Source organism: Lathyrus oleraceus, chromosome 5, assembly GCF_024323335.1.
Source record: "Lathyrus oleraceus cultivar Zhongwan6 chromosome 5, CAAS_Psat_ZW6_1.0, whole genome shotgun sequence".
In the NCBI taxonomy this organism is placed as follows: domain Eukaryota; kingdom Viridiplantae; phylum Streptophyta; class Magnoliopsida; order Fabales; family Fabaceae; genus Lathyrus; species Lathyrus oleraceus.
In genome coordinates this window covers 533808820-533836035 of record NC_066583.1, presented here as the reverse complement: position 1 = coordinate 533836035, position 27216 = coordinate 533808820, and the positions used below count along the sequence as shown (strand labels likewise).

At 37.9% G+C, this 27216-nt stretch overlaps 1 long non-coding RNA gene and 1 other non-coding gene across 2 annotated transcripts; both read right to left on the bottom strand.

The window, feature by feature from the left end:
• Positions 1–1883: 1883 nt before the first annotated feature.
• LOC127083025 (uncharacterized) lies at positions 1884–2618 on the bottom strand. The gene is made up of 2 exons (XR_007788290.1): positions 2476–2618; positions 1884–2153 (listed from the first exon to the last, which is right to left on the bottom strand). It is a non-coding gene; the product is annotated as an uncharacterized LOC127083025 (long non-coding RNA).
• A 17131-nt stretch (positions 2619–19749) lies between these two features.
• On the bottom strand, positions 19750–19856 carry LOC127089039 (small nucleolar RNA R71). Its single transcript, XR_007790819.1, has one exon. It is a non-coding gene; the product is annotated as a small nucleolar RNA R71 (small nucleolar RNA).
• Between the last annotated feature and the right edge of the window lie 7360 nt (positions 19857–27216).

Here is a 27216-nt window from a genome sequence, read left to right as displayed (position 1 = left end):
TTCCTCGTGCTTCTCTAGGTTTTTGGCTTGAGGAGGCCATGATGAAGCTTATGGAAAGAGAACTCACATAAGAAGAATGCTAGAAGAGATTAATCTTGAGGTGCAAGAAATAGTGAGAGTGCATACATATTTATAATGTGTCTTCTGACATTTAGATAGTGTATTTTTGGTAAGAAATCAATGAGGGTTGTTCTCATTCAAAATCAAATAGAAATTATTCAAAATTGAGTGCGCCAATCGATTGGTTAACGGCCCCAATGAATTGATTAATCGAGTATTTCTTGATTTTGAATGTTCATCATCAATTATGGGATTTGATTAGCTTGCAGCATGCATTTAGCTTGGATTCAATTTGAAAATATGTGCATCAAGCTCTTCCAATTAATTTTCTTAAGGTGTCAATCGAATGGACTTACGTCAGTTAACCTCCTTGGTGCATTTTAGGCCCTGTGCCAAATTTTGTTGCTTTTCTACACTCCGATTAAGTTTTATTTGTACTTCATTTCTATGAAACACTTAGAAACTCCTCTTTTTGGTTAGTGGACATCATTTATCGAGATGCGTAAAATCAAAACCCCCATTTTTAAAGATTAATCGAATTTTTTTTGATCATTTCAATCATAAAAAAATGTACTACCTCAAATATCAAAAACACATCCTAGTGATAAGTTACATATTACTCACCAAAGATATTTTACATTGATTTTAGAGTTTAAACTCACAACTTCTTAGTATGTGATTCTCCTTACCAACTGAGTCAACCTTCATTAGTGTTGGATAGCGATGAATACGGGTTGGATTCAACTTTGTTTGTTCTAATCCATTATCCAATTCGTTCAAACTTTAGTGAGTAAAGTTCATCGTCCAACCCAAAATTTCAAAATCAAACCAAACAAAATTGATCTGTTCATTTATGAGTTGGGTTAGGTTGAGTTTGTGAGTTGAGTTTCAAATAAAAAATATTTTTTTTCAATTAGAAACACTTAGAAACTCCTCTTTTTGGTTAGTGGACATCATTTATCGAGATGCGCAAAATTAAAACCACCATTTTTAAAGATTAATCAAATTTTTCTGATTATTTCAATCATAAAACAATGTACTACCTCAAATATCAAAAGCACGTCCTAGTGATCAGTTACATATTACTCACCAATGATATTTTACGTTGATCGTAGAGGTTAAACTCACAACCTCTTAGTATGTGAGACAACTCCTTACCAACTGAGTCAACCTTCATTAGTGTTGGATAGTGATGAATATGGGTTGGATTGAACTTTGTTTGTTTTAATTCATTATCCAATCCGTTCAAACTTTAATGAGTAAAGTTCATCGTCCAACCCAAAATTTCAAAATCAAACCAAACAAAATCGATTTGTTCATTTATGAGTTGGGTTAGGTTGAGTTTCAAATATTATTTTTTTCAATTATAAAAAAATAATAACACAATGCGATAAAATTACACTCATTTGTAACACTCAACTTGTATGAAATACATTATATAATGTCCATAAAATTCATCCACTTAATATTAGTAGACAATTTCACAAAACACCTTATTTTAATAAAATATATAACGTGAAAATGATATAAAATGAAATCAGATACAATATTTAATCTTAGAATTAGTTAAGTTCATGGTCTAGTAGTAATAATGTTGATGTTAAATAGATATATTTTTTTGGAAAAATTGTGATTAGTACTGATTATTGTGAATTGAGTTGGACATACCCGTAAATAAGCGAGTTTGAATAATTTATGAGTTTGTTCAATTTGAATCAATAAATTTACAGGTTAACTCACATCAATGAACACCTTATAATTGAATGTCTTCTTTTGATGGAGAAACAAAATGAATAATTTTAAACTTGTGGTTGGACGATGCATTTTATAAAGTGAAATTTATGTATTTATTTTTTCATTTGATAGCAGCCATACGATAGTATGTGTACATAAATTTGTACAAAGACATATATGCTATATTCCGCAGCAACATAGGGCTCCTTGACAAGCGCTACCGAAAGTGATACCCTTTTGTGCACAACTCTGAATACATTCTTGAGGATGATCTGGACACAAATCAGGTCGTTTCTCACAGTCTTGTGGCGAAGGAGCGTCATTTAATCTTTCTTTTGTTCCAACCACTTTATATGTGCCTACAATTATATAAAAATTAATACCAGAGTTATTTAAATTTTTTTATAGAATTATCGTATCATTGACTATAAATGTTTTCAATATTATATTACGGGTTTAAACGAAAGAAGACAAAAAAATTGTCATTGATTTAAAAGACATTCTTTTCATTTTTAACAATTGACAACTTCAATAACAACGTCATAAAATAAAATAATATTCTCATAAAATGATTTTTTTTGTTTATATACTTTAATAGATATACAATTATATGATCAATTATTTTACATCAAAATTTAAATTAAATTAACGTAGAAAAATAACATGTAAATTTAAGAATACCTTGAGTCATAACGGAAACGATGCACACAATTACAATGAAAAGATACATTCGATTAATACAGGTTGCCATGTTTTCAGTTTTCAATGAAAATCAACAAACACCTAGGGACTATTTATTGAGACAAATGGGTTTCTTTCAGTCAAAAAGAAATATTTTAAGATTTTATTTTTTTTAATTTTAATTTTTAATAATAAATTAATGCATTAATTTGGTAAAAAAGATAATAAATCCATTCAATTTTAACATAAAATATAATTTCTGCTGTCCTTTTTTAAAAGTTAATTGAGTAAAAATTATTCTATTTCGTTCATATATTAAACGAAATACAATTAAAAAAATCAAATACATCAAACTTTGTTGATTTTAACATGTCTTACAATAAATAATCATTGTACCAAAATTTTATATTCATTTTTAATAGATTTAATCTATTGATTAATTTGAGTTATTTAGTGTAACTTGTCAAAATTCAAATTTATAAAAAATGAATTAAAAATCAAATAATTTATTTTAAATTTAATTAATATGCTTGTAAAATAATTTTATATTATCATTCAATAAAAAATTAATAATTTGTCATAACGTTAAAATAATTTTAAAATTTTAAATATGATTTGATGTAATACACAGTGATTGATATTGTATAATTATACCATATTGACACTGCATATTCTATTTTCTCATTTATTAATTTAAAAGTAAAATAAATTTATCAAAGATAAATTATTTACTACCTATGAGTTTAAGTTGGGTATTGGTATCTTTAAAACAAATTGGTTTAAAATTTTAATTTATTTTAAAATAAAATAAAATAAAATAAAGTGAAATTATAAAATTATATTGTTTGATTGGTTGAATTGAAAATATCAATATTTAACTAATTCAAAGATATCAGACTGTTCACCTTTAATAAATTCAGTCAAATGCTTAAAAAAAACCAGTCTAATTTTCATTTAGTGACTTATTCAATTATGTTCAAAAATCAATAATATCTTTGACCAAAAAGTTCAGTAAACGTTAAAATATTCCGGATATGCATCTATAGAATATTTTGAAGGTTAAATCGTTTCACACCCTTCTCCTTCCCCATTTCTCATTTGACTCAAACTCAACTTCAAGCTCTCACAACTTTTTTTCTCTACACCAAGTCAAAACTCAATCAACAATGTTCAGGAGAACTTCAATCAATATCTGTAACATCAGAAAAACATCAGAAACATCAATTTTGTATGTTTTTTGAGTTTTTGTGTAAATGAGTAAATATAGTTGCTTAAGGTTAGAAATGAGTAAAAATATCATTTAAGATAATTTAGACATAGTGTATTAGATGTTGGTTGGATGAAAAGGATGATCAAAGCATGTTTTTTGGGACTTCATGGGGTACATTGACGCTATTGACGCAACTTCTGAGTTGCAGAAAATTCCAGAGATGCATCTCCAGAATTTTTCAGCGTTTTAGTTTCCCAGATTCCGCTGGAATTTTGTCAGTACTTTTTTTTCTTGCTTGTGGTGTTGTTTGCCTCACTAATTTTCTGCTTTACTTTAACTTACAAGCGTAATGACTGATAGACACGATAGATTAAGGCATAAAAGGGTTTCTCGACACACATTAGTGTGGCGGGAGAAAAGTCAGCAAGTTTCAGAGGCTCCTAGTCCCCCTGGTCATGAAGAACCATCTACTTATGGGGCTTATCTTACTCCTCATGCCACTTCATCTTCTTCTTCCCGTAGAAGATAGGATTCACCATCTGACGCATCACTCCCTCCATCCTTCCGCAGGCGCCAGGTACCTGATTCACCAGTGCCACCTTCTAATGTAGATGCTTTTGAGTTTGCGCCACCTCCTACTCTTGATGTTGCTGATCCAGTGCCACCTCTGGAGGGTGAGGCTGCTGCGGATGCTGAGCTAGAAGCATTTGGAGGAGGCATTTTTGATTTTTCATTACTTCCTCTGTACCCAGACCATATTGCCATACATATCTGGGAAGGAGAGGTAGTATTAGTTGAATTCATTCTTTTTTTTGTTTACGTTAATTTTAATTGACAAATGTCTGACATTGATTTTTTTTAGGAGTGTGATCCGCAAAAATTTATTAACCATATGCTAAAGATTATTGGCTTGCCTCATCCAAATGAGGATTGGTTTCAGGGGTTTTGTCCTTATCTGGCCTAAAGGACTTGTGCATGATCGGTTATACTACGGTAAACCACGAGATGCTTAATGCATCCGTGGAGAGATGGCACTCAGAGACCTCGTCATTTCATCTCCCGCTTAGTGAAATGTCTATCACACTCGACGATGTCTCGTGTTTATGACATCTTCCGATCAGGGGGCGACTCCTAGATCATGAGAGGATTACCAAAGGCGAGGCACATCAGAAGATGGTAGACTATATAGGGGCTAACCTAGGGGAGGCAAATGAGGAGTTGGATAGGACCAGGGGAGCTCATGCTAGGTTTGAATACCTGAAGAAGATATATACATATGAGCTACATATAGCACATTAGGCCACAGGTGATGACGAGCAGGTGGGGCTCCACATACCGCATGCTATGAGAGCATACTTGATATATTTGGTTGGCAATGCCATTTTTTTGGACATGGGTGTCACTTATATAGATGCCGTCTACCTACGATACTTCTTGGATTTCGAGCGGATCCATGAGTACAATTGGGGCCCCACTTGTTTGGTCCACCTGTACTCGAAGTTGAGAGAGGGTTGTATGTGGAAGACGAAGCAAGTCACAAGCATCGTCACACTATTGACGATAATAATTATTGGTATTTTAGTGTTTCTTTGTCATTTTCATTTCATCTTTGCAAAGTCATTATTGATAATTTGTGTGATCCAAACTTTTAATTATATATGACATTTTTGGACCATCTGTACTTACGTACGTCATTTTTTGCGGATCACTTGTATGGTTTAAATCTTCATATGACCAAACATAAACAAAACATAGCATGAACAATTATGTTCTGATAAGTTACGAAGATGTATCTCCGTAAAATAAAAGGAGATGTATCTCCGGAATATTTTAAGTTATAGAATGACTTCTGAGTGTGATCAATGATATACGTTTTAAATTTTAATATTTAATCAGAATTTGATACGTCTAGAGACGCATCATCGAAAATTGGAAACACTTTAGAAAATCCGCGTGCTATGTAAGAAACATATAGGATGCATTAAGAATTCCCTCCAAAAAATTGGATTTACATTATGTATAACAATTTAGACCCCGAGTCCAATATCTAACCTACCCTGGGCCAAGTCAACTGAAACCCTAGCAATCATATGAGCTGCTTTATTACTCTCTCCGCTTATGGTTGAAGTTGGCATCTCTTAGATCTTTCATATCTTTCTCTTCATCGTACCACACAAAATCCCATGGTGATTTTTGGATAACTTTCCTTCCTCCATCTTTTCTAACCCTTGAAAGGGTTTATAACCAACTTGTGTTATGCTTCTTCTTTTTTGCTTAGTGACCACTTTTGTGAAAGACTTATTAATGAAATGATTCTAAAAACATCTCATATAGTTGTCTTTTCTTCTTCGTTATTATTATATGTTCGTTAGTTACACTTCCTAGTATCTTTACCCTTTAAACTTTTTAATATCTCCAAAGCATAAGTAATATTAAAATTTATATTATTATTGACAAAAATAATGTTTAAATATGCATCTCTTAAAAATGTGAGTTTATTTGAATATGCTTCTCTCAAAGATGTATATACTTTTCTTAAAGAACCAACAATACATGTATAGAAAACAATTACACCGGTAACTCTGATCATGAATATAATAGATTTTTGAGTTTTGAATTACATGTAATACTAATACTGTAATTACATGTTTAGAATAACAATCACATTATTAACTATTGATACGGAATAAGGAATAAGGGGTGTTTGTTTTAACTTTAAAAAAAAAATATTTTTTAATATTTTTAAAAATAGATTTTGTAAAACGGTTTTTTAAAATATTATAAGTTTTCTTATATCTGTTTTTTTTTAAATTAAAAGACTAATTTAAACATCTTATAATATAAACATGCATTATTGAAGTTTAAAACATAGTCGAAATCATAATTTTTTAAAAAGATGTATTTCAAAAATGAACTTTATGAAAAACTATTTGATATAACTTCAAAATAAAGTGATTTTTTTTTTAATTTTGATATTCAAAAAAAGTTTCAATAAGATGATGAAATATCTAAAATAACATTTTAAGAATAACTATTCAAATAAAATTTTAATTTGAAGGCTTAATGAAAAGTTTCTTTATAAATTTTTTTAATACAAAATTATGTTACACTAGAAAAATCGTTTTAAAAAAAAAGCTAAAACAAACGGACTCTAAATTAGAAATTATAGTATGGAACTGGACTAATTTTTTTCCCAATTCAACAAGTTTAATAGATACGGTGTCTTTCATACATAAATCTTAATCGCGACAGCAATACGATCCAACAGATCTAACCCATGCACCTGCCCATCTGAAGAAAAAATTAAGAGAACAATGTGGGGTGAGATATTAATCTCAGTGGATGCCTGAACTAAACCATATAATCTATCACTACCCATCATGGTATTCTCTCATGTCCCAAAATCAACTAATAGGAAAATCTCATATCCCTTCAAGGTCATCTTTCATCCACATTCTAATATCAACAATCTCGTACTTGTGAACTTGACATGATTACATGATAAACCACCATACCCACAAATCAGAGTATCATTGTAAATCACATATTCCTCTATTGGCTAGACCCGAACAAATCATATTCCATTTACTTACTCACTATGATAGATGACATGTTTTTGTGATGGGTACTAGGTCAAATCATAACACATATGACTGAATCAATAAATAAATCACATATTCGTATGACGAGATTACCAAGATAAATCACATATCCTCCCATGAATAAATCATATGTCCATCATTGAGAATATCATAATAGATCATATATTGCTCTACTCAGAGCATCAGGAATCATCGAATATCCTTGAGTTAAATATTGTGATAAATCATATATTCTTCATTCATGTCGCTAGGATAAGTCACATATCCACATGAATCAGAACACTGATATAAATCGTGTACCCTCCCATGGATATGTTACATATTTGCCACTAGAAATAATCGAAATGCGATGTCACAAATGGATGAAGAGGATGAAGATATGGATGATTGACTAGAAGATATGATCTGTGATATTGGATAATCATCTTATATGAAAGCCCATAGTTACGATACTTATATAGTGAAAAAGATGTGCCTTTATATAAGGGGTGCACCAGTTTTACACGATTGCCTGCATTGTTAAAATTGTTTAATCTGAAGGCAAAATGTGGGTGGTCGGATAAAAGTTTCACATAATTGCTTGATTTTTTGAAACAAATGCTACCATAAGATAACAACTTGTCAGATTGTTATTATGAGGCCAAAAAGATATTGTGTCCAATGGGTTTGGAGTATGTAAAAATACATGCATATCCTAATGATTGCATATTATACAGGAAAGAGTATGAAAATTTGGATCAATGTCCAAAATATGGTGAGTCGCGCCTCAAGTTGAAGAACGACAATGATGATGACAATGGCAATGTTAGTAAGAAGTGTCCTCCTTCTAAAGTGTTATGGTACTTGCCAATAATTTCAATTTTAAAGATACTTTTTACTCATGTGAATGATGCAAAGAATATTAGATGGCATGCAGATGAAATAAAATGTGATAGAAATATTCGCCATGTAGTTGATTCTTTGCAATAGAAGAAAATTGATTTATTGTTTCTGGATTTTGGTCTTGAGCCAAGAAACCTTAAGCTTGGGCTTGCCACAAATGGAATGAACCTCTTTGGTAATCTGAGTACTAACCATTCTTAAGCCCCAAAACGTCCCTGCTGCTCAAGCCCGGGTAAGAAACCCAAAAATTGGAAGATTTTGTGCCTAGGCTGACACGGCCCGTGTCAGTTGACACGGGTGGCCGTGTCAGCTCCCTACCTTATCCATCTCTCCTAACACGTTCCAGGTGACCTGACACGGGCCGTGTCAGCTGACACGGGTGGCTATGTCAGGCCCATGTCTTGGCTATTTCTTGTTCTTAATTTTCCTTCCTACTGACATGGCCCGTGTCAAGTGACACGGGTGGCCATGTCTGGCCTCCTATACTAAAAAATCTCCTTTCCTTGAACGCCGAACCCTTCCATTTTCTTGCATTGAGTCCGTTGGATATTCTACGTGGACCTAGAGGGCATAAACACAGACAACCAAAGCATACAATCCCGAAAACACAAAATAAAACTAAAAATTGATAAAATGCTTAAATAACTTACGGAAATGAAAACTAACTCAAAAGGTACCATAATGCGCACAAAGTATTCCAGAATCCTTGGCTTCTTATTGAATAAGTAATGAAAATATAGTGAAAATGGTGATTGATCACAATCCCAAACTTAGCTCATTGTTTGTCCTCAAGTAATGTTCTACACGACAAAGTGTGTCACTTCCCAAAATTGAATTCTTACCGCAATACTGTTGGGATATTTCTCCAACACCTTCATTCTCCCTTTCATAGTCCCTGCTTTTCCTAATGAATTTTCCGCTGCACTTCCACATTGACGTACCTCTTCACCTGTCAGCTTATATCACACTTTCACCAAGTCTCTTCGGGTTAAAGTGTTTACACTCACATTTCAGAATATGCAATATCAACTCATAAATTTAAATAGTTTCTTCTTTCGTATCAACTACACACAACACACACTTTTTGAGGTCTTTTGGATTGTAATGGGGCTTGGGTTACGGTGGGGTAAATACAAACAAAAGGGAAAACAAGTGGTTTGAGTTCAAAGTCAATGTCATTATTCTTTTCACTGTGTTTGTTGTACATCTCATTTCTAATTATTTTCTTTTTCAGTTTGTATTGCTCAGTTCTCTTTTTTTTCTTTGATTTTCTCTTCTCTTTTTTTTTTCAACTGAGTGTTTCTCATTCGGCGAGTGCTTTTCTCGTACCTTCGAAGAATTTTTTTTCTTTTTTTTTTCTTTTTTTTTTCGATGGTCGTTTTTCTTAATTTTTTTCTGCACTCACCTTACTTTTAGATGCTTATGGGGTTACCCTAAACTTAGAATTTAACACAGCCTAAAGACATAAAATTGACTCTGAACAGGGTAAGGAAGTGTTTGGGTCGCGGGTTACATTCATGTGGTTATATAAACAAACAAAGGGTACATGCTCAAACGGGGTTAACATGGGATAATATTAAAGGGGTGGCTAGAAAGGCTCTGGGCTATTATTCAAATAGCGTGCCTCAATGTGTGTATATATGCAGTGATATTCCAAGAGAACTTACATAAACTCAGAGTGATAAAGACATACCTGAATCTCGCACATGATGATAAATGTGTTTGGCTTTTTATGCACTCACCATGTTAGGTAAATCTTGACAGAATCTCCAGTACTTCTAGTATGGTGCGGCTTCTTACTCAACTCAGCATGCACATGGAACCTACGTTAGTCGAGCTTGAGAAGTTGCGTCTGATATTTTCTTCAACAGTATCAACTTTTTGGAAAGATCCTTCACAACAAGAAATAGTAAGTGGAGTGCTTATTTCATCCACTACCATTAATGGTCATCACCTAATCCAACAATAACACCAAGAACCTGAAATACATGCAACAAATGATACCCAACAGTAAAAACAAACCAAATGTAAAACAGTAAAAAATGGGAAATAATAAAATAAAATAAAAAACATAAAACAAAAAGAATAATAAAACCTCCCCCACAGTTGAACTAAACATTGGCCTAAATGTTTTAGAACAATATAGAAGAAGGGTGACTCATAGTGCCTTACTGAGGAGGCTGGGGCAGAAAGTGCAACATCAACTGTCGCATCATCAGGTTCATCTCATCTAAAACCGCCCCTTGTCGAGCCTTCTCGATACCTTGTCTTGATTGCTTGGTCCTAAGGTCACCGAGCTCGATTTGTACCCATGCCCACTGGTTGTGATTCACGGATGAAGACCTAATGCCCTGATGGAATGGCTCTTGGGGAGGGGGTACAAACGGCTCCTGATGCTGCTCGCCTTTATTCATTTATTCACCTGCAACCTGTTCATTTGCAATTAGATTTTCAGCATCGTAGCCTTCCTCTGTATCAGGGTCAACACTCACATACAACCAATTAGCACAATCAGCAATAGTTACTCTGTCAGGATTAGGAGGTGCAATGATAAACCTTTTATGGATAAGAACAGAGTAATAACCATGTGCAACAGAAATCATACCTTGTTGGATGAGAGTTGCCATATCAATTTTTGTCTTACTTGCCACCGTGGTGTCTTCAAGAAAAACCGCATGATACCCAAAATGTTCAGCAATTTGGGTAATCATGCCCCAAACAGAAATACCACCGGAATCTGCCAGACCAACTCTCCCCAACTAATCAGCTGCAAAGGCAGCAATATTGATGGCTTGGTTTTGTGCCATCGAGTACAGGAAGAATAACTTCGGCTGAGTTGTCACGCCCGTACTATCACCCCATCCAAACAGAGTGTACGCTAGACCTTTTGGGGCATGTCGGAAGCACGGGTTCTGAATGCTGGAGGCTTTTGCACCTTTTGATGTGTAATCAATCCTCCCAGTAATGGCAGTCCATAAATCTTGTGGAGAAAACCCGTCAGAGACCGCACCAGGTCCGTACAGTGAGAGTCGGAGAATACCAACTAACTCCTCAACATAAAGCTCATGATAATTATTAAAAAGGCGGAATCGGAGAGTACCATAATAGTACCTCATCATGTTAATCCACCGCTTCTCTAGTTGGAATTCGAGTATGCTCAAAAATTCGAGCGGGATGCGCTCACAGGTCGGCGTTTCGAGGCTCATGAAATCCAGCATACCCAGCAAATGGAACATCCTGTCAAATTCAATTTTTAGGCCTAAATCATGAAGGGTCTGTTTGCACATATACCTGGTGGGGGTTAGCTTCCTCTTTTTATGAATGACATATCGTTCCTCCTACTCCGGATTGTCGAAGACAATGTTGTGCGGGTTCGGATTACGGCAACTCCTTTTTCGTGGCCTCGAGGTCTCAGTCATTTATTGCTTCCCTTGAACAATCCTTCTTGGGGGCATTTTTGTACCTGCAAAAAGGAAGAGAAATTCGAAATTGAAATTAGAGAAAACGGACACCGTAGGTGTGATGAGGGCGAAAAATGGAGAAGAATTCGTGAAGGGAGTTTATGATTTAGGTTTGTTGTGGTGGTAAAGGAGGAAGCTTTTTGATGGGGTGTTAATGGAAGGTAGGGTTTTTTTTAGAGAGAGATGGTGGAGAAGATAAGATTAGTGAGAGATAATGAGTGGAAAGTGAATCACATCAGATTTTTGGGAAGGGTTAAGTGGGTGTAATGAATAGGTATTGGGTTTTAATGATGGGTGGACCCCACACAAAGTCCAAGTTTTTTCAATATTTTTCAAATCCGCAGGCCTGACATGGACCGTGTCAGCTAACACGGGTGACTGTATCAGGCCATTGTCTATCCAACTCTCAAGGGTGTGGTCTTCAATGGTCCTGACACGGGCCGTGTCAGCTGACACGGGCAACCGTGTCAGGCTTCTGCCAATGTTGATTTCATTCATTCCTTCAGTGCTCTTGATACGAGTAGTGCCAGCTTACACAGGCAGTCGTGTTAGGATGTTGTAATTCTCAACTTGCAGCCCTTTGTCCTGGCCCTGACACAGGCCGTGTCAGATGACATGGGCGGCCGTGTCAGGTTGTTGGTTTCTCCTTAAGACATTTCTCTCTCTCTTATTTTCAGATACAGTTTTTCCTCCCGGTACAACTCCCGCATTTATGTGACTACCTTCGCCCTTTTATATGCAAGGCACTGTGCAGACCTAAAATAACAAACAAACATATACAATAATTGTAACGCCTCATACTGCTTTCAGGATTACCGACTGACCCCACAAACCAACACGCGCCTTTTCATGTTTTATCCTCACTCACACACTTTTCGCGAAACTTCTCAGAAGGCCACTCATCCCAATACTACTCCAAGTCAAGTACGCTCAACTATGGATTTCTTATTGGTTAGGCTACCACAAAGAAGATGCATCTTGTTGGTATAGGTAGTACTAATGAATCTTTATAAGTCTTCCTTCAACCATGCAGTCCCATATATGTATAGTCTCAGGATCTCTCTCATTCCGATGTAAATTCAGTTTTTCACTAGAAGCTTCTAGGAGTGTCTCATTATCATGCCTCGTGCACCGATAACCACTCCCTCGCCCCCGGGTGTAACATGTAACCACTCTTTGGCCTCTCTGGTGTTACATGCCCACCAGCTTCCGTTTGGTTCGTCCCAGAACCACATCGTATTGGGAGAGGTCTGACTTTGATACCATTTGTAACGCCTCCGACTACTTTCAGGATTATCGACTGATCCCACAAACCAACACGAGCCTTTTCAACATGTTTTGTCCTCACTCACACGCTTTCCGAGAAACTTCTCAGAAGGTCACCCATCCCAATACTACTCTAAGTCAAGTACGCTTAACTATGGAGTTCTTATTGGCTAGGCTACCGAAAATAAGATGTATCTTGTTAGTATAGGTAGTATCAATTAATCCTTATAAGCCTTCCTTCAACCATGCAGCCCCATACCTGCACAATCTTAGGATTCCTCTCATTCTGATCTGAATTTGGTTTCCCCCTAGAAGTTGCTATAAGTATCACATTGTCATGCCTCGTGCACCGACAACCACTCCCTCGCCCTCGGGTGTAACATGTAACCACTCTTTGGCCTCTCTGGCGTTACATGCCCACCAACTTCCGTTTGGTTCATCCCCGAACCACATCGTACTAGGAGAGGTTTGACTCTGATACCATTTGTAACACCCCAAGCTGCTTTTTAGGATTACCTACTAACCTCACAAACCAACACGGATCTTTTCAGCATGTTTTGTCCTCACTCACACGGTTTCCGGGAAACTTCCCAAGAGGTCACCCATCCAAATACTACTCCAAGTCAAGCACACTTAACTATGGAGTTCTTATCTGTTAGGCTACCTAAAAGAAGATGCATCTTGTTGGTATAGATAATACCAATTAATCCTTATAAACTTTCCTTTAACCATGCAGTCTCATACATGCACAGTCTCCAAATCCCTCTCATTTAGATGTGAATTCAGTTTTTCCCCTAGAAGCTGTTAGGAGTGTCTTATTGTCATGCCTCATGCATAGACAACCACTCCCTCACCCTCAGGTGTTACATGTAACCACTATTTGGCCTCTCTGGTGTTACACGCATCTTCTTTTTAGTAGCCCAACAGACAAGAACTCCATAGTTAAGCGAGCTTGACTTGGAGTAGTATTTGGATGGGTGACCTTCTGGGAAGTTTCCAGGAAAGCATGTGAGTGAGGAAAAAACATGCTGAGAAGATCCGTGTTGGTTTATGGGGTCAGTCGATAATCCTGAAAGCAGTATGTGGCGTTACAAATGGTATCAGAGCCCGACCTTTCCCAATATGATGTGGTTTGGGGATGAACCAAGCGGAAGCTAGTGGGCATGTAACTCCAGAGAGGCCAACGAGTGGTTACATGTTACACCCGAGGGCGAGGGAGTGGTTGTCAGTGCACGATGCATGATAATGAGACACTCCTAGCAGCTTCTAGGAAAAAACTGAATTCACATTGGAATGAGAGGGATCCTGAGACTGTGCAGGCATGAGACTGCATGGTTGAACAAAGACTTATAAGGATTAATTTGTACTGCCTATACTAGTAAAATGCATCTTCTTTTCGATAGTCTAACATATAAGAACTCCATAGTTAAAAGTGCTTGACTTGGAGTAGTATTTGGATGGGTGACCTTTTGAGAAGTTTCTCAAAAAGCGTGTGAGTGAGGATAAAACATACTGAAAAGACCCGTGTTGGTTTGTGGGGTCTATCGATAATTTTGAAAGCAGTTTAAGGCGTTACAAATGGTATCAGAGCCAAACCTCTCAGAGTACGATGTGGTTCGGGGCGAATCAAGCGAAAGCTTATGGGCATGTAATGCCAGAGAGGCCAAAAAATGGTTACATGTTACACCCGAGGGCGAGGGAGTGGTTGTCGGTGCACGCGGCATGACAATGAGACACTCCTAACAACTTCTAGGGAAAAAATTGAATTCACATCGGAATGAGAGGGATCTTGAAACTGTGCAGACATGGGACTACATGGTTGAAGGAAGACTTATAAGGATTAATTGGTACTACATATACTAATAAGATGCATTTTCTTTTCGGTATCCCAACAGATAAGAACTTCATAGTTAAGCGTGCTTGACTTGGAGTAGTATTTGGATGGGTGACCTTATGGGAAGTTTCCCGAAAAGCGTGTGAGTAAGGACATAACATGCTGAAAAGACCCATGTTGGTTTGTGGGTCAGTCGATAATCTCGAAAGCAGTCTGGGGCGTTACAATAATTAGAAATAAAAATGCCTGAGTTGCCTCCCACGAAGCACTTCGTTTAACATCGCATGGCTCAACGGTTTACCACACTATCCGTGTGGGTAAACATTCTTTACCAGTCAAGTTCCTCTTCCTTGAGGATAAGGCTTTTACTTATTTCCTTTTTTGTTTGGACTAGAACTATGAGTTGGAGTTTCTAATGGAGGTGGTGATACTTGAGAAGGCCCATATGCATCTTTTTCTGATGTCGGTACGTTACTTTGCCTTCTCACCTCTGTCCTGATGAATCCTACTTGATAGTGATGATCTTTTTCTACCTTAAGATCCCTGTTTTCGATAGCATTCAATGTTATTTATTTATCAAAAACTTGTAAGGTTATTGTGCCCTGGTCCATGTCGAGATTGCATCGACTTGTCTGCATGAAAGGTCGACCAAGAATGACGGGTGTCTCTTCATCTTCAGGTATGTCTAGGATCACAAAATCAATAGGGAAACTCAAGTCCTCTATTGTCACCAGTACGTCTTATATTATACCATATGCATCCTTTCTCGAGTGATCCGTAAAATTCTGATTTGTCTTTCTATCACTGACATTTTTAATACCCAACTTGTGATAGATTGATAACGGCATCAGACTCACACTAGCTCCATAATCAATTAGTACCTTTTTTAAAGTTCTCTCTTTAATTTTTCATGATATATGGTGCAATTGTACCCAGTGTTGTCCTACCTTGCTCTTAGCGTACGGATGTGCGACATGCAAGGAGCTGGACATACAATCTTGATGCTCCACCCTTTACCGGACCTTTGCCACCTAACATTCCTATGGACGAAGGGTAGGCGACCGATGATGAGTATGACCGGCGCGACCAGTCAGCAGCTCATGATATTCCTGCTGCATCACTTGCACACACCGCACTTTCTTTCTCTAACCCTTTTGCAGGTACCACTTTCGGTTTCTACATCACCGAGGAGATGTGGCGCGAGCACCTGGCTCGTGAGGAAAGGCGTGATACCCTCCTGAACACCATACACCAACAACTGTCCGACAATATGAGTTTTATGGTAGCTTCCCAGCAACGTAGTGAGCAAGCGCATCAGACTGTCACTGAGTCTTTGCTTGCGATCACTAATGAGCAGCAACTCATGCAACTGTCTAATGAGCGTCACTTCGCTCTCATCGAGGCCACCCAAGGATCTCTCCTAGGTCGCTCTCAACAGTTGTAGGAAGGACTTAGTACTCGATCCAAACATCGTCGACCCAGGCATCCTGACCAGGGCGGTGACGGTGACGGTATCGGTGCTCACCCCTAGCTCTCTCTCTCTCTCTCTCTCTCTCTCTCTCTCTCTCTTCCAGGTTACTCCTACTCTATCTCATATCTAAACATTGAGGACAATGTTCGGTTTAAGTGTGGGAGGAGATTTTATCGCTTTTCATCTTTCCTTTATTTTTATTGCTTTTTATCGCTTTCCTTTAATTTTATCGCTTTTTACCGTTTTCTTTCATTTCTAGTATGTTTTTTTTTATTTTAGTTGCTTGTTTTTCCCTTTCAATAAAATAACATGTGTCTGACGATTCATCTGTGTAAGTGTATCCTTATTTCCCCCATTTCATTAACCTTACAAAAAAAAATTAGCCAAGAAAACAATACATCTTGAACATTCAGGCTATAAGACAGGTTTATAATAGGATGTAAAAGACTTGGTAAAACTTTTTCTAAAAATCGGTATTGTCTTAACACCTTAGGGTTCATGATTATAAGAGTCGATCCCGATAGCCCATATGCTATAGCCATAGTTTTTGTTCCAGATAAGTCCTTAAGTAGTTTATCCTAGCAGTCAGCTCCGGCTTAAGCATGCTCTACGTAGGGGACCGATGAAAATAAGTGAATGATCACAAAAATTCTTGCTTTGTTCTCAAATCGCATGAAAATCCGGGCTAGGTGACTCTCATACAGTCATTTAACCCAGCAAAATAAAAAAGATGCGGGACATGCAGAAGAAAAAATAATAATAAGCCTATTTGTTTGTTGGTTCAGAGGTATCTGGTGCTGAACTTGGTAGGGTGGATTACGATCCAATCCCCCACAACTGCAAATTGGGTTGAATAAAGGGGTTACACCAACTTATGTACCGGAGCCCCAATGCATAGAAAAATAAAATAATAAGCCTATTTGCTTGTTGGTTCAGAGGTATCTGGTGCTGAACTTGGTAGGGTGGATTATGATCCAATCCCCCACAACTGCAAATTAGGTTGAATAAAAGGGTTACACTAACTTATGTACCAGAGCCTCATGCTTAAGATCATAATCACTAACCGGTCATTTTACTATGAGTATGTACGGCTAACAGGCTTAATGTGATTGCACTTGAATGAAAAAGACTTTAAGAAAACAAAAAGAAGGCTTAGGTATGGTGGGGTAATGGTGATTGATTTGTATAGGAACGAAGCCTACGACCGCAATTGCGGGAAGTGTCACTACAATACCCTTAGTTCGATTCGTTAGTACCTATCGATACATCCCTTTAACGAACTCGTAAGTCTTTTTGCCTCGAATAAACTCTAGTTGATACTAATTTTCTTGCATAAACTATAAAGAGTTTTGCTTGAGGACAAGCAAAGGTTTAAGTGTGGGAGAATTTGATCACACCGAATTACACCATGTTTTTTACTCGGATTTCACATGTTTATTAGGACTTTATTATCATTTTGTTTGTATTATGCTCTCTTTTATCTTGTTTTCATATATTTAGCACTTTCGGACTCTTTTGGAAGAAACAAAGCAAAAAGACCTAAAATTAGGGTTTTTCGGCGAAATTACACACATGGCGTTGCACATGGCGCCCGCTATAGGGGAAGCCATGAGTCATCAGCCCTCAACTAGGAGGTAACTGCCACGTTCCCATGATCCACCCCATTTACACACATGGCGGGCGCCATGAAGGGATGGCGGGCGCCACCTTTGGAAATCACGTTCCCACTAAGGGGAAGTTGGAGGGCACCATGGTCTTTACAAACTGCTGAAAATATCTATAAATAGCTCATTCCATTTCGTTTTCTAATGATCCAACTTAGGTTTACAACACTAAGCATATATTTATCATTTGTAATAGCGATAATCCGTCACATCGGGGGGTTATCGCACCTTTGTGAGATTGAGTTGGGTCACTTCGAGTTGCTGTCGTCTTTAGCTTTAGGAGTCGGAGGTTTATTTTTGTACCAGAATTGAAGCCTCCGTTTGGAGCAGGTTCTTATTTATCGCTTTATTTATTTATTTCCCGCATCGCTTTTATTTTATTTATTTCTCGCATCGCTTTTATTTTATTTATTTCCCGCATCGCTTTTATTTTATTTATTTCCCGCACTCGCCTTACTTTATTTATTTTCCGCACTCGCTTTACTTTATTTATTTTCCGCACTCGCTTTACTTTATTTACTTTACGCACTTTACTCGCTCTCCACGCCTCACATTCTAAAACAAACTTTTCATCATGATTAACACCGTTGTGTTCGTTTGTGTTACCATTTCTGGCTAAATCTTTTAAAGGTTAAAATGTAAGGATCGCGGTTAAAGTAATGTTTCACATATTGAAATCTGTAGAAATACCTTAAAGGCTGTTTTGATTTTTAACTTGAGTTTGTTAAAACAAACTTGGTTAGTTTTAATTATTCAAGGAGTGCGAAAGCACCCTGGCTTAGTAACTAGGAATTTTTATCACTTTAAGGAAAAACTATTTTTGAAACTGTTTTCGGACGCGTTGATAGGTTTAAAATCAGGAAACTCCTTGGGTAAACTTTCCAAATCAAAATCACTTTTCAACTAAGTTTACGAGTCTCATTTCTTAAAAATAGGTTTACTACTTTAGCGTTCTGCGCACCTTTTATAAGTGACGATAAAAGGCCTTAATTTAAGGGTAAACTCAGTTTTGAATACGCGAAAGCGATAGTTCCTGTTAAATGGATTCTTTTCAAGAGTAGAAAATATTGCCTCATAAGTAGTTCTATTTAGACAATCGAAACATCACTTAACTGACGTGAATTACATTCAACCTGTCTTTACCTGCATTTATTTTTTACCGTTATTTTGCAAACCCAATATCTCTTTTATACCGCCTTAGATAAACAGTGTAACGATAGTAATCGATAGATTGACGATTGGTCTCTGTGGGATCGATATTCTTTTATATTACTTTGACGTTATTCGTGCACTTGCGAATCAACAACGATCAAGTTTTTGGCGCCGTTGCCGGGGACCAACTTCATCAAATTTCGTACCCTGTTGTTACACCGTATAGACTAGGGCATTATTAGCCGGTAAATGCGAAGAACTCGTAGTACCGGAAATTTAGTAGATCCTTTAGTGGAACCCGAATGTTATACTCGTAAGCGCCTCTTACTCATCCGAATTAAGAAAGTTATGGCCGAGAATCGCGATAGGAGACCTCTTAATGAATTCTCCCAACCCTCTGATGAGGGACCTAGTTCGAGTATAGTGAACCCCCTTATACATGCTAGCAATTTCGAACTAAAACCGTCTTTGTTGCAATTAGTGCAACAAAACCAATACGCGGGTCTCGCTACTGAGAACCCAAATCAACATTTAAAAGTTTTTATCCAACTAGCTGACACCTTTAAATCTAACGGAGCTTCACCTGATGCGATCCGTTTAAGATTATTTCCTTTCTCCCTCAGGGATAGAGCACGTTCATGGCTAGATTCACTTCCAACTAATTCAATAACTACCTGGGAAGACCTTAGGAGAGTATTCCTTGCTAGATATTTCCCCCCTAGTAAGACTGATATTCTTTGAAACCAAATAACTAGATTTGCTCAAAACCAAGGAGAATCGCTTTTCGAAGATTCGGAGAGATATAAAGAGTTATTAAGAGTCTGCCCACACCATGGCCTAGAACAATGGCTGATCGTTCATACCTTCTACAATGGACTCCATTATAACACCAAGATGAGCATCGACGCTGCCGCAGGCGGCACACTGATGAACAAACCTTATCCGGAAGCTTGTGACCTAATTGAGGATATGGCCCAAAACCATTATCAATGGGGAACAGAACGAGCATCGATAGAGAAAAAGGAGACCCAAGGTGGAATACATGAGGTAAGATCTCTAGACATGATGTAAGCGAAAATGGACGCTTTAGCCCTTAGGATCGAACATATGTCTACAAACACTAACACTGTAGCAGTAGTCCACATAGAGTGCGAACTCTGTGGATCTAAAGGACACGAATCGGCGGAGTGTAATCTTTTGAACGAATTAAATATCCACCAAGTGAATTACGCCCAAGGTAACCCATTTTCAACCACTTACAACTCTGGATGGAAGAATCATCCGAATTTCTCCTATAAAAACCAGAACCCTATCCAAAATCATGCACCTCAGAGACTGCAAGGTTATCAAGCCCAAAAACCAAACCAACCTATGCAAGTTGTGCCCCAGAAGTCTAACCTTGAGAAGATCATGGAAAGCTTTATATCGGGCCAGACTCAGCAAAATAAAGAATTCCTAAACCAGAACATTCACGTAAACGAACTTATAACGCAATTAGGAACCAAGGTTGATTAGATAATCACTCACAACAAGATGCTTGAAACCCAGATCTCACAGGTAGCATAAAACCAAGCCCCACAAACTACACCTGGAGGCCAATTTCCTGGACAACCTCAACCAAACCCTTGAGGGCAAGCTAACGCTATCTCGTTACAAAGTGGGACCGCTTAAGAAGGGCCTCAGAACCCAGCAATGAGCAAGTCCAAATCTTCTAAAGAGAATATGCCTACCAACCAAGAAAATGAACTAGAGGAACCTGAGAAACAAACCAACCAAGAAGGTGAAGCCAAGGATAAAACTTACAAACCACCACCCCTGTACAAACCACCAATCCCATATCCGCAAAGACTTAAACAAACCAAAGTCAATAACTAATACCAAAAATTTATAAAAGTGATAGAAAAGCTTCATGTAGAGATTCCTTTCACCAAAGCTATCATCCAAATTCCGTCTTACGCCAAATTTCTCAAAGACATCTTAACTAACAAGCGTAGGTTCGACGATCCAAAACCCTTAGAATGCAACTTTATTTCGGAGGATAAACTTGCTAAGAAGGAGAAAGACCCTGGTAGTTTTTCTATACCTTGTATTTTAGGAAGTCATGTGATCGATAAAGCTTTCCTAGACTTAGGCGCTAATGTAAGTTTAATGCCCTTAGCTGTATGTAAGAGATTAAACCTAGGAGAATTGCAACCAACTAAGATGTCCTTACAATTAGCCGATAGGTCTGTTAAGTATCCTGTAGGCATTTTAGAAGACATCCCGGTTAGGATCGGTCAACTTTATATCCCAACTGACTTTGTGATCATGGATATAAAAGAAGACGAAGATATCCCTATCCTTTTAGGTAGACCATTCTTATCAACAGTCGGAGCTATAATAGATGTCAAAAGAGGGAAATTAACCTTCGAAGTAGGGGACGAAAAGATCGAGTTCATTCTTTCGAAATTCCTGATAGCACCAATTCTAGGAGACGCATGTTATGCGATCGATATCATAGATGAGTGCATAAGAGAATTTGATCAGGAAGAACCTAAGATCGAACCATTTTCAAACCCAAATGAAAAGGATGACGAGTTAGAGGAAACAGAACCTCGCACTAACGAATGTTTGGATCTTACTTCAGACCCTTCACCTAATTCTCAAAAACCAGCCCAAGAACTTAAGGAACTACCCAAGAACCTAATATATGAGTTCCTGGATGAAAAAATGAACCACCCAGTAATAGTTAGTGCCACCTTAAACCAAGACGAGACAGATTGACTCTTGAATGTTTTAAGAAGGTACCCCTCTGCCTTAGGGTACAACATCTCTGATCTAAAAGGTATAAGCCCATCCGTGTGTATGCATAGGATCTCACTAGAGGAGGATTCAAAACCTTCCAGAGAACATCAGAGACGAATCAACCCTGTAATGAGCGAGGTAGTAAAGAAGGAAGTCCTTAAACTACTGGAAGCTGGTATAATCTATCAGATCTCTGATAGTAAGTGGGTAAGTCATGTACATGTGGTACCCAAGAAGGGAGGCATCATAGCCGTGCAGAACGAAAAGGGAGAGCATGTCGCTAAACGCATAGAAGGCGGATGGCGTATGTGCATAGATTATAGGAAGCTCAATAAGGTAACTAGGAAAGACCATTTCCCCCTTCCATTCATAGATCAAATGCTTGAGCGTCTTGCCAGACACTCTTACTTTTGTTATCTTGATAGATATTCTAGATTTTTCCAAATACCCATTCACCCCGAGGATCAAGAGAAAACAACCTTTACATGTCCTTACGGAACGTTTGCCTACAGACGAATGCCTTTGGACTCTGTAATGCGCCATCTACTTTCCAACGTTGTATGATGTCAATCTTCGCAGATTATTTCAACGGAATCATGGAAGTATTCATGGACGACTTCTCGGTGTGTGGATTAGACTTTAAAGACTGCCTTATTAACCTTGAGAAAATCCTAGAGAGATGCGTAGAAGTTAACCTAGTGTTAAATTGGGAGAAGTGCCACTTTATGGTCAAAGAAGGCATAGTGTTAGGACATATAATATCTGAAAGAGGCATTGAGGTTGATAAAGCAAAAATAGAAGTTATAGAAAACCTTAAACCTCCTAAGACAGTTAGAGAAGTCCGTAGTTTCCTTGGACACGCCGGTTTCTACCGACGCTTCATAAAAGACTTCTCTAAAATAACAAAACTCCTGACCGGCCTTCTGATGAAAGACATCGAATTTATTTTCGATGAGAAATGCATCAAAGCCTTTAACCAGTTAAAACAAGCATTAATTTCAGCACCCATTCTACAAACCCCGGATTGGACTAAACCCTTCGAAATAATGTGTGATGCTAACGATTTCGCTATAGGAGCTATTTTAGGGCAAAGAAAATATAAGAAACTACACGTAATATATTACGCTAGTAGAACCCTAGACGCTGTTCAATTAAATTATACAACAACAGAGAAGGAACTCCTAGTTGTAGTTTTCGCAATCGATAAATTTAGGTCTTATCTTGTAGGATCTAAGATTATAGTCTATACAGACCATGCAGCTATCCGTTACCTTCTGGGCAAAAAGGATCCAAAACCTAGATTACTCAGGTGGATCCAATTACTACAAGAATTCGACTTAGACATTAGAGACAAAAAAGGAACAGAAAACGTAGTTGCTGGCCATCTTTCCAGACTAGAGCATTTAAAACCAGATCATTTACCTATAAATGATGACTTCACCTATGACAGACTAGTAACTAAGATAGATACCGCTCCCCTTGAACCTGACAGAGACAACCTTGGGACGATTTCAGAAATTAGCAGAGTACCATGGTACGCTGATTTTGTGAACTATCTAGCCGCTGATATCATACCACCTGACCTCAACTATCAACAGAAGAAGAAACTCTTTAAAGATGTAAGACACTTCTATTGGGACGAACCACTCCTTTTCAAAAGAGGAACTGATAACATATTTCGACGTTGCGTCCCGGAAGAAGAAGTCAGAAACATCATAGAGCATTGTCATTCTTCACCCTATGGTGGACATTCAAGCACATCTAAGACATACGCTAAGATCCTTCAAGCTGGTCTTTATTGGCCGATGTTATGGCGTGATGTCCATGCTTATATTGTCCGATGTAACCAGTGCCAGTGCGCTGGGAACATCTCAAGACGTGACGAAATGCCTTTGAATAACATCCAAGAAGTATTATTATTTGATGTTTGGGGTATTGATTTCATGGGACCTTTTCCATCTTCATTGGGAAACAAGTACATTTTGGTAGCAGTTGACTATGTGTCCAAGTGGATAGAAGCTATAGCCGCACCCACCAACGACACAAGAGTAGTCATTAAGATGTTCAAGAATAATATCTTTCCCAGATTTGGAGTTCCACGACTTGTCATAAGCGATGGTTGATCACATTTTATATCCAAGATATTTAATAAACTCTTAAGGAAATATGGAGTGAAGCACAGAGTAGCAACACCATATCACCCCCAGACTAATGGTCAAGTGGAAGTATCCAACAGAGAGATTAAGCAGATCTTGGAGAAAACCGTATCAATTTCTAGAAAAGATTGGTCTGAAAAGCTAACAAAAGTACTGTGGGCCTACAGAACTGCTTACAAGACCCCCATTAGAACTACACTGTACCAATTGGTCTACGGGAAGTCATGCCACTTACCTTTTGAACTCAAGCACAAGGCATATTGGGCCATTAAGACCCTAAATTTGGATTACCTAGCATCTGGCAAGAAGAGAATCCTTGATATTCACAAATTGGAGGATCTTCGCCAGAACGCTTACGAGAATGTCGTTATATACAAGGAGAGAACCAAAGCTTGGCACGACAAGAGGATCGTAAAAAAGGAATTTAATATAGGAGACTCTGTCATCCTCTTCAATTCGAGATTACATCTTTTTCCAGGTATGCTGCGTTGGAGATGGACAGGCCCCTTTGAGGTGTCCAAAATCCTAAAATCTGGAGCAGTTGAAATCCGGAACAACTCCTGTAATCCATTCATGGTAAATGGACAAAGACTGAAGCAATACCAAGGAGGCGACATACCCACAAAATGTCATGACTAAACTCTGACCGACCCTCCAGTTCCTACCTCTAACATATAAAGTTCGAATCGTCAAGCTAACGACGTTAAACAAGCGCTACATGGGAGGCAACACATGACTTCTTTTCCTTTACTTTTACTATTTTCAATTTATATTTTTATTTGTTTTATATATATATATATATATTATATATATATATATATATATATATATATATATATATATATATATATATATATATATATATATATATATATATATATATGTATATCTATGTGGAGACTAACAGTTATAATATTTGTGATTTAAGGTGTCCTCTGTTTCTAATCTAACTTTTCAGGAATGGAGAATATCGACACTATGCCAGTAATATTTCGTGACCCAGTTCAAGAGCAGCGCTACGCCATGCTTTCACAGCGCTCGATGCTGCCTACCAGATATCCCGACTCGAGTTGCATGGAGGCACTAGGCATTGAGCCTAGTGTCAGGCACTTGTGCAATCAGTTACAGTGGGATGAATATACAGATGCTATGCACGTGACTTATAGGAACCTGACTTTGGAGTTCCTAAGCTCGCTTATCTACGAGCCTTATGTTGGTCACGCCAGTGACGGAGGATACATTAACTTCAGGTTGTTTGGGGAAGAATACACCTTCAACCACAAGCGTTTCGGGGACTTGCTTGGTTTCCAGACTGCCTATGATGCTTCGTCCGAGCTCCCCATGAGCTACTTTCTGAGCCGAGACTTCGAGAACTTTGGGAGCGATATCACGTGTGGAGGTAGTCCTGACCCTTCAACCCAGATCTTCAACAAGATTCACAATCCTGCTTTCCGATACTTCCAGATGATCATTGCCCACACCTTCCTGGGGAAGAGTGGCCCTGATGCGCATGTGAGTGCTGAAGAGATCTTCTTCATGTACTATACCACTCAGTCACGCGCGGTAGACTGTGGAGCTTTCTTGATCGAGAGCCTATACCTTAATGCTCGCTCTGCTGCGAGCCCCATACATGTTGGAAACACGGTGACTCACATAGCCTCAGCCCTGGGACTCGATAGGAGACTATCTCACCTGACGTCCTATTGCAGCTACACCTTGATGGATGTTGATTTCTGTCTGGACCGTGGATTGATGAGGAGATCTTCTTTCCATCCGGATCAATACAGGCTGTTAATTGAGGGTGAGACCATTCACTACTTCACTTTACCCGACCCTTAGGTGACTTGTGTTATTGATCAGGCCAACTGGGCTTACGCCATAGAAGGGCAGGGAGAGACAGCAGATGCTCTGAAGATTGCACCGATCAGAATTAAAGTTCGTACCAACAATCCTAATCTCCAGACTCCGAGCATGCAGTCCAAATTGGTTAAGCTTCACATGGAGATAGCCGAGCTTCGCCAGGAGCTTGTTGACGTTGCCCTGCAGGTCAAGGTAGCAGTTGCCTCACACGACATCGAGACCGATATGCTGCATGATGAGATCGTTGTTCTCCAACGCCAGATCACAGAGCTTCGAGGCTACGAAGTCGAAGAGACTCCACTATATCCCGAGCGTTGATGCCATCATGGACCGAGAAATACCGTTTGAATTTCCCTATTTTTGCGTTACTTATTATTCATGCCTATTTTTGTATCGTTTCCTATGACATTATGCTTGCTTTATTTTTCCTAAGATCTCTGGACTCGTGAATTATTATTGACTCTTCACATACATACATATATATATATATATATATATATATATATATATATATATATATATATATATATATATATATATATATATACATTATATTAATTATTATATTTTTTATGTCCATTATTTTATTTTGTTTTACTTTACTATGTTTTATCTTATTTTGTTTTGTTTTACTCTATTTTGTTTTATTTTATTTTATCAAGCTTAAAATAAAAAATAAAAAACAGCATTCGTGGATACCTATGTACACCCCCCATTACAAAAATGAAGACGAGAGGATTGAGGCCCAAGAAGCAAACAGCACAGTCGGCCCAAACCAAATCCGAAGACATGACGGGCGCCATAAGCTCCATGGCGGGCGCCATGACGTAACGGTTAGGTATACCTTTTCCACTATTTATACCTTCTTCAACCTCTCCAAACCTATTCTTTTCTTCTCCAAACTCCACCAAAAATTCATAAAAATTTCTAAGCTTCTCATTTTCACTACAAGCCATTACAATTCCCCATCTTCACTTCTTCAACTCTCCACCAGAAATCCATTAAATTCCATTTTCTCTTTTCTTTTCTATAAATACTCATTTTTCTCTACAACCACCATTAATGGCCGGAATGGAGTTTAACAATATCACTTTTCGTGGAGGAAAGCCCGGTGAGCGACAAAACAAGATTTTGCAAAGATTGCAAACTCGGGAGATCCTCGCTACCAGGTATGTCGACAAAGACTGTTTGTACACTCTAGGCACATATCATAGTGTTTTCCACATGCTAGATAATTTAGGATTACACGATCTTTTTGCTAGTAAAGCGCCCACGTACGATAGGCTCACTAGGGAATTTTTAAGTTCCCTAATTTACACTGTCCATCCTGGCACTGCTACCACGGTAGATACTGTTTATTTTAGTATGTTTAATGTAGAATACGAGTACACTACCGATG